This window comes from Malurus melanocephalus, unplaced genomic scaffold, assembly GCF_030028575.1.
Source record: "Malurus melanocephalus ecotype Western Australia unplaced genomic scaffold, MMel_1.1 scaffold_82, whole genome shotgun sequence".
In the NCBI taxonomy this organism is placed as follows: Eukaryota; Metazoa; Chordata; class Aves; order Passeriformes; family Maluridae; genus Malurus; species Malurus melanocephalus.
This window is the reverse complement of record NW_026623314.1, coordinates 747,879-756,291: the sequence shown is the minus strand read 5'-3', so window position 1 is coordinate 756,291 and position 8,413 is coordinate 747,879. Positions and strand designations below refer to the sequence as shown.

The window sequence follows — 8,413 nt, the reverse complement described above, 5'->3', positions numbered from 1 at the left end:
TCATCATTATGTTTTTTTTTTTTTTTCTTCAGTGGGGAGCCCGGCTTTCCCCAGTGAAGGCCAAAGGAATCTGCATATACTTCCAAAGGAGAGTTAACCGTCTCTCCGACCCACTAAAGCCTCCAAGGCTTTGCCCTGGAATGCGTCGCCGAGCACTTTCAACACCACCATTATCAGTAGGAGGGACATGCAAACCCTCCACAGTTTCTCACAAGGCCAGACTGCAAAAATAAACACATTATGGCCTTACAAACCTTAACTGATGCAATGGTGTCATAGGTCTGAGCAGAGCCACAGGCAAGCATCCATGGGAGAGTGGGGGGCAAGACAGAAAGAGAAGGAAAAGGGAGGCAAAATTAGGTAAGGTCAAATGTTCCTCCTCTGCTTTGCTGTACTTCCTCCATTTCAAAATCCAGCTCAGCAAAAAATACCAATTCCTGAGTATGTAATTCTGGACAACAAGTTGATTATTTTCTTCGTAACATTTTCATTAAATGAGATTTGCACAGCCTGGGCCAGATATGACTATGCACATGTAGGTCTCTAMAACGTCCTTTATGAGACTGATCCACTAATAGGTCAATTAAGAAAGTCTTTTTACCCGAAAAGGAGTGTTGGGTAAAAGCACACAGTCAAGTTCCAATAGTTCAGCAAGATGTTGGACATCAAATGACCACATTAATTAAGACCGCACTCAGCCTGTAGCAAACCAGAGGCAAAATATACATTACCTTAAGTGTTGTTGAAATGAGTACTTGTCAGCTTCAGAAATTCAAATATATGGTTGAGCTCTAAGAAAAGTCAGGGCTAGTGCTGGAAACCAGAAACCCTCTGGATAAAACAATACAGTTGGTTTTTTTTTTCCATTCAGAGCAGCAATACAGGATAAGTTACCTACCAAACTGATAACACAATGATTAAATTGTCCCAATTCTGCTGCTGCTGAGATCATTGGAAAATCATGGTTTGATGCAATAATGTAGGTAATTTTTTGTAATCTCAGTAATACAGCATGGCCTAATACAATAATTTTGTACGATGAGCTTTTTAAAACTACTCAGCCTTCACTGCCATTTATCTTCAGAATAGAGAAGATTATAGCATGAATTGCCTGATTCTGATTTAAGTTGCTGCAGGCAGAGCTATAACACAGTACAGTGTTCCATGGGATAATTGGGGTGCCACTGCAGAGTTAGCTCCAGAAACACAGAGCACCAGTGGTCCAAACCACCCCACACTCYATGAAGGACATATCAGCCTTATCCAAACTCACCCCAGTGCTCTGAACTTGAAAAGTACATGTCATTCCAGCAGGGTTTAAAATAAATTTCCGTCCCAGACAAGTGAAATAAGTTGCCACAGAAATCAAGAGGAGTTTTATGTTCACATCAGTTTAGCATGCATATGTGACCTCAAGCACCTGGTGTGTTTGGATCTCAACACCTCTTTGCTTTTTATCCTTATATCCAAACACAGTGCTGGTCACATAAGTTCGTAGCTACTTGCTCAAACCATAGGAGATCCTTCCTTCATCAGGGAGAAGACCTGAAGYTGGCTTTTCCAGATGATCAGCTTCTGTGAAAAACCTCTCGGTAGCTCAAAACTAACAAATTTTGAGCAGGCAACAACCCAATTTTATTACTCTATGAGATGTCAAAGATTTTCAGTGCTCATTTGGTAAAAATTAAAATGAGGAGAAGGTTCCAAATGCAAAGGAGGTGAACAGCTTCATGATTATACTTCTCAACAGCTTCTGGTCGYTGAGGCCAGTAAGGGTTTCCTGTTGACTCCTGGCAGAATTGCTGAGGTTTCCTTCTGACAMTAAATAAACTAAACAAGACCAGCAAAGCATGGGCCTGAAACCATCCACACTGCTAAACTGGTCCCTGGCATGGTTTTGGTGCAAGCCTGCTAATGCTCTTCCAGACAATGCCAAAGCACAGCTTGGGTATTGACTCGGGTCAGGCACCATCTCCAATGGATATTTTGGATGTGGCCACAGTGATTTGGATGGCAAGAAACTTTAGCTGCATGGATTCAAGCTCTTGCACGCCAGTTGGCCTCCAGGAGAAGCCTCTGAAAATTTTGTTTATTAATTTAGATGCAGTGTCCAGGTTTTCCTTTCCTTGCAGTCTTGCTGAAGCCAGCAGTCATTGTTCCCAAGCACTGGCAGTGTGACATGGCATTCAGCAGGGTGGCAGGAGTGACATGATCTGACCATGCAGCTCTCTGAAATGCAACAGAGTTCATTATATTTTAAAGCATTGTAATTGAGGGAGGGGATCGAAGCAGACCTAGAACTAATAAAGAAACCAAAAATAAAATGGTACAAACAATTGAGAAATGAATAGGCCAATTAGTTTCAATTAATTCAGGACTAGTTCTCCATTCCTATTATAAAGCTGTCTGCACAATAAATAAATAAACAAATGGACAGTCTTTTTTTTAATAAATACAAACTGTAATATTATGTAAATTCCAGGTACACTGTTAACAACATTAAAAATATAAAGTATTAATTTAACACCAAAGCTGGTAGGTTCAAGATGGAAGAAAACATTTTAAACAAAGACCTTCTAGTTTAAAGCAATAAGTATCAACATGAGGCTTATATATAGTGTGTGGCAGCTGTAACAACATTCATATCTCAGTGTGCCTGGTCTGAGGCAGAGAAAGGGAAGTGCTGAAAACAGTAGCATTCCTCATGGATCKGCTCCAGATCCCACAGAAGTCAGAGAGAATCTATACTCCATGCTTGCTTTCACACTTGGGCAGCACAGCTAATGTTGAGCAAACAGACCACAGCTATGTGCCTTTCCCAGCAAGCCAGGCACACAAGAAAAAAATCCTATTCCCTCCATAAAGTCAGGATTTGGGCGAGGGGGAGGAAAAGAAACACAGAAGTGGCACTACAGGTCCCTGGTTCTTCAGCAGAGTCTGTCTTACACTGACCCTGGCCACTGTAACAGCCTAGAAGTGCCCCAAGACCCCCTGGGTAAATAACCAAGGTGGAGGGTGTTTTTGGGGGGAGAAAAGAGAGTATGGTTTTATTTATTATTATCATCATCAATATGATGTTGCAAAACATTGCTCCTGCTAGAAATAATCMTAACAAAATATCAAATCATCAAAACGAATGTGGGTCTTGGGCTCAGCTGGCTTACCCGTTCTGGAAAGGTCATTAGTTTAAAGTTTCTGCTGCTGGGAACTGAGAAACAATGCCATCCCTCAGGAAACAAATCCTTCTTTTTAACACTGCCCTGCCCTCCTGCTCTTCCTACYGCACTTCAGATTGTGTTAAGGGGAAAGAGAGGAGAGGAGAGCTGATCTCTTCTCCAAAGAACACGGCCATTGCACTGGATGAGAAGACAAGGGCTGGCTCACAAGGAAGATCATTCTACAGCTTCCCAGATGGACTAAGGACTGCGAAAAGTCAACTCTGGCAATTTAATCTGTACACCAGAGACAAATCAAAAGCACATGTGCTCTTCTATATCCTCAGTCTCCATGAGCTAAAGATCCTAAAGCAGAGTTCCAGCAGGCAATTTTGTATCTACCCAGCAGCAAAGCAGACTGAAAGTTTATTGTGTTCAGTTTGCTTCGCTTTCCCACAGTGTTTTCAGTCAAAAAAAAGCACAGATTCTCATTTCTTGAYAGATGCATTCACTCAGATGTTTTTTCCTGCCTCCTCTGCACTAGGAATTCAATATGCAGTAAGAAGTTGAACAGGAGGCCTCCTATGGCAGTGCACTTTGAATTGAAGAAATGGTAGTCTATTGTGTGCAAACTTGCAAACACACATAGGAGAGATGACAGGAGGTAAACTAATTTCAAAGTCATTCCTAAAACTACTAATTCTATCTGTTTTGTTTCTAGGSTTCTGTTTTAAAATTTAACATTTAAAATTTAGCATTTTTTAGATTGAATTTCAGTTTGACAGTATCTATTCYAAACAAAATTACACACAAATATGGGCTTTGTAAACATCTGACCTACATAACTGATGTGAAAACCCAGGATTACCTTGGTAAGTGACAAATCACTGAAAAGAAAYAACAGAAAAAAACAAACCTCATAACTCATATTAAATTATAAAGTAATGCCACAAAATAATTTTTAGAAAATGTGTTTTCTGTGGATCAAGATTCAGTGAAGATTTTCTTTAGGGCCTCAGAACTGATACTACTGCATGATGCGAAGGCAACTTTTCTCCCAAGGACCTGACACCAGCTCTGCTATTGTGTAGCACAGCTTTAAACCCACACCGGAGCAATGCGGTAGATCAGGACTCATTCCACCACAGCCAATAGGGCCAAATGACCATAAAACTAGTGTGAGGGAGGCAGAAATCAAGTTGTTAACTTCTAAGCAGAGCTTGCTCTTGTCTCACAACCTGTGTTTGGTCAGGGTGTATTTGATTCATTCAGAGTGYAAGAGCCTCAGACTAGGAGATAAATATTTGATTATAGTTGAACTATGCTTCATATAACTTCACAATGCTAAACTTTCAGCATAAACTTCTCAGCCCATCTCCAATAATACTGCCTGAATTTGAATGGAGGTGCTGATTCTAACCTCAAACAGCAACTTACATMATCTTGTGACCACAGTCTAATGATATGAAAGCCCAAAAGCAGCTACAGGCTTCCTTCTTTGACCTGGAAGAGAAACCTGACAAGGTTTCTCCAGAAACAGGAGAAATTACTTACCTCTGCAATAGTGGTATTAGATGAATTCTGGTTCTTTCTCTTGGAAATAGCTTGGTATTTTACACTGCACTGCCACTGAAAACAAGAAACTGAGGCCAGGAAGCAGAACCTCAGAACAACTGCTATCCCCTCTACTTTCTGAATGTGGGATTTACTGTTTATTTTATTCCTCAGAAAATAATTTCTGTCTCAATTTCCAATGGGCTAAGGTGCATAATATGATAGTGGGCTTGAGGTACCTTCATTGCCCTGTAAGTTCAAAACACAGGCATGAAATTTAGGCTGTCTAAACTGCTCTGCAGAGGACGTAAAATCCTCTGAATTCAGGTAATGTGGCCTTATGAATCCATGGGCCAGGAGAATAGTTCTTCCTTAGAATGGACCTTTAAATTCCATGAAAATGCCATCCCAATGCTTGCTAGCAGTCAGACAGCATACAGCATTTCAAGAGTCCTTTTGAAGGAAAAATGACAATGTAGAGGATGTTCAGGGTAAATACCTTYTGGASATGAGCAYATCTCATTTCCCAAAAGGCACRGCAGAAGGAGGAGAGCTAAAGCAGYGTGCAACAAGRATTATCTGATGAGTAGAAAAGCTTCTCYACATGAAGAGCTCATGTGGCAGAGGATTTCTTGGCTTGGAAAAAAAAGATGCCTGTTGATTTGTTGACATAAAATTATTAAAAATCAGGAAAGTTCACAGGAAAGAATTATTCAGTATTGCTTAGAACATAAAAGCCAGGAAAACTTCTAGGAGGACTAGGACATGCTAGACTAGGAAGACTAAGGGAGACACTGTTTTTTTTAATACAGGCATGCAGTGTTGTAAAGGCCAAAACTGTAAAAAAACCCAAACAAAATGCAGTCAGATAATCTCTAGAAAAAGATCCATAAAGGGCTACTAAACATGGAGATATGGATTCTTTCATTCTTCCTTTCTTTGCATGCATTTTGATGATGTGATAATTTCTCTCCACAGAGATTCAAAGTCCATATAATTTGATAATTTTTAAAAATTACTTAGTATTCCTCACTGTCATATATAAAGAAAGCAGCTTTACATACATATTCAAAGGAAAAATTAACTACATATTAAGAACTGGCACATCCAGATCTGGACTTCAAGTTCTTAAATGTTTAGAGATATCTGGAACATATGCAATGATTTGTGCTATTAGCTATATGTTGTGTAATAATTTAATACTTATCAGGGAGTATGTACAAAAATTATTCAGCATGGAGCTCCTGATTTCTGATTTACAGCTACATTGTAATTTTAAGGCCTTTATTCATGGTATTTGGTTTTGGCCCTTATGTGGTAGTGATGAAAGAGCCTTCAAAAATTAAGAAGAAAAAAATCAAGGAAAATACATTTGAGGCTTTTTTCTTTTCTTTCTTTTTTCTCTAAAGAGAGATCCCTACTCAAAGAGCAAAGGTAAGCCCAGAGCTCTTGCAGCTCCAGCCCATAAGCCTCTGCCACTGCACAGAGAGGAGAAAGATGCTGGAAAGGGAGTAAACCCTGGCCTGGGTCAAGCAGGTTCATTTCAAGGGTTTCACTGAGCCTGCACCMTGGATGCCAGGCTATCCTTGCACCAAACACCCTTCCCATCCTGTTCCAGCTTCTATTTCCTCCAGGTGTTAAGGATCTTTCTGTTTTATCACAGGGTAAAGCTGCATTCSGCAGATTAAAAAATAAATAAATAAATAGAAGTTCACTTCACTTTCTCTGGGAAATGCAAACAGCATTCACCCAGCCAGCACTACCAGGCAGTGCAACAGCCGAGAAAGCTCTGGTTGGAATCTGGGTTTCACCTCCTGAGTGGCACATATAGATGGAAAAAAGTAAAATAATTACTTGGAAAAGGTTCATCCATTTATCCTGCTGGCACAAAGATCTCCTTTACTTTATTTTATGGGATCTCAAGGACCTTGATTCCCTTTTCTGATTATGTAAAAAAAAAAAAAAAAAAAAAAAAAAAAAAAAAAAAGATGCTACTGTGTAAAAAAAAAGCATCAAACTCTGAAAGCATTCAGAGAGGGAGCAGTAGCTTTAGCCTTCTGTTTGTGCAATTCCAATAGGTGTATTTAAATGTAAATGCTACCCTTTCACCCTTGAGCCACCTATTCTTGCAGCCAGCAGAAAGAGAGCATTCATGGTATAATGTCTTTATGAGGACAGATCTTATACTTAATTTCTCATGTGAATCCAACTCTTTTATAACACATTTTTGTGAGATTAAAAGAACAATATTAGTCTAGTGGCTCAGCAGCCAGATCACTGCTCTGTCACATGGGAGACGTGGGTTCAAAGGGATGGCAGGCAACTGTGCTGAGAAGTGCTTGATGGAAACTGCAGCCACGGAAACATTCAGTCCTCCACTCTCACAGAATTGTTTAACTTCACATTATCTCCTCCTTCGGGCCAGACAGAGCCTCTCTCCCTCCATCTCSCTACTGGAAACCATCCAGCTGCTGCTCCCTTACACAGAAATATTTGAGACCCCAGCTCTCTAAACCATTTGCATTAGCTTGTATTTGCACAGTAGGGAGGATTTTCAAGATGGAGAAGGAACTTTCTGAGGGTGCATTTCCAGACAAAGTCCCTTTGCCTGCCCAGTTTTGTTCAGCACCCATGCACGTTGGGTTTATCCGTGCTCATGGCGTGTCTGCGCTGCACAGACTCCTGTGCTGATGAGAGTGACAGAGCAGCTCAAATCCTGTTACATCAGGGTACAATCTCACAGAACTCAGGGAAACCTAAGTGCTCTGTATTATTGGGAGATTTATTTCTCRAGTGGGGAAAAGCCTCAGTTCTTTTTGGCTAAGCATGTTGAAAAATATATTAGTTAAGCGCAGGCCAAGAAAACTGTATCTTACTTTGCCCCTACTGAATCAAAATAAGGCTTTTTTTTTTTTTTTCAGAATAATCTTTTTGCTGCGGTCTGGAACACGGTTACATGTCACAGATGTCAGACTTTGGCTTCATGACACTTCCATGCAAGACCAAACACGTTTTGGAGCATGGCCCTCAGGCAGCTGCAAGACAGCTGTACTGTGCACCGGTGTATGTTCAGCACTCCTGATTAGTAGAATTATTATTCTTCTTGTGATTCTTCCCAGAGGAGGCAGTGATAAGGGGYCTTTGTGCAGAGTGACATTCAAATCCTGACAATATATTTTTCTCCTTGGATCTTARAGCCCAAGTACAAGCCATGCTATTTTCTCGTTCTTTAGCAGCTCTGTGATGCAGCACAGAGAGCTCTGTGTGTGCTGCAAGCACCGGCACCAATGTCAGGCATCCCCCTTGCTTCCCTCACTTCCCCTTCCCTTGATACACAGCATATGTTTCATTGTGGCGCCAAGCACAGGAAAACCGAGGGGAAGTAGCCTATTATTTTAGGAGGTGCAGGACCAAGCACCTGGAACGGTGAAATACTTGGAAAGCACTGCTGTAAATGTTTTAGGCTGTAATACATTAAACAATTAAGAGGTGTTGGTATTTCTCTACTCAAGGGCATTTAAAACAGGGAAGTCCCCTTTAAAGGCACCAGAGCGGAATGTGTATGGTCATGCTCTTTAAAACAAAAACTACCTGTTTTTTCCCCCTCCCTTTCAGCAAAATGTCCAAATTTCAGCTGACTTGTTCTTTCAGCAGAGGAAATGCAGCCAGATTATTTTAATGCTGCTTTAGATGGTTAACTCCTT

General features: G+C 40.7%; 1 long non-coding RNA gene across 1 annotated transcript in view; it reads right to left on the bottom strand.

Annotated features, from left to right (window-relative positions):
- Nucleotides 1-46: 46 nt before the first annotated feature.
- The window catches only part of LOC130574439 (uncharacterized), a 162,902-nt gene continuing 154,535 nt past the window's right edge, over nucleotides 47-8,413 (bottom strand). The window contains exon 8 of the long non-coding RNA XR_008965433.1: nucleotides 47-2,229. This is a non-coding gene — a long non-coding RNA (uncharacterized LOC130574439). The remainder of the gene's footprint in view (nucleotides 2,230-8,413) is intronic.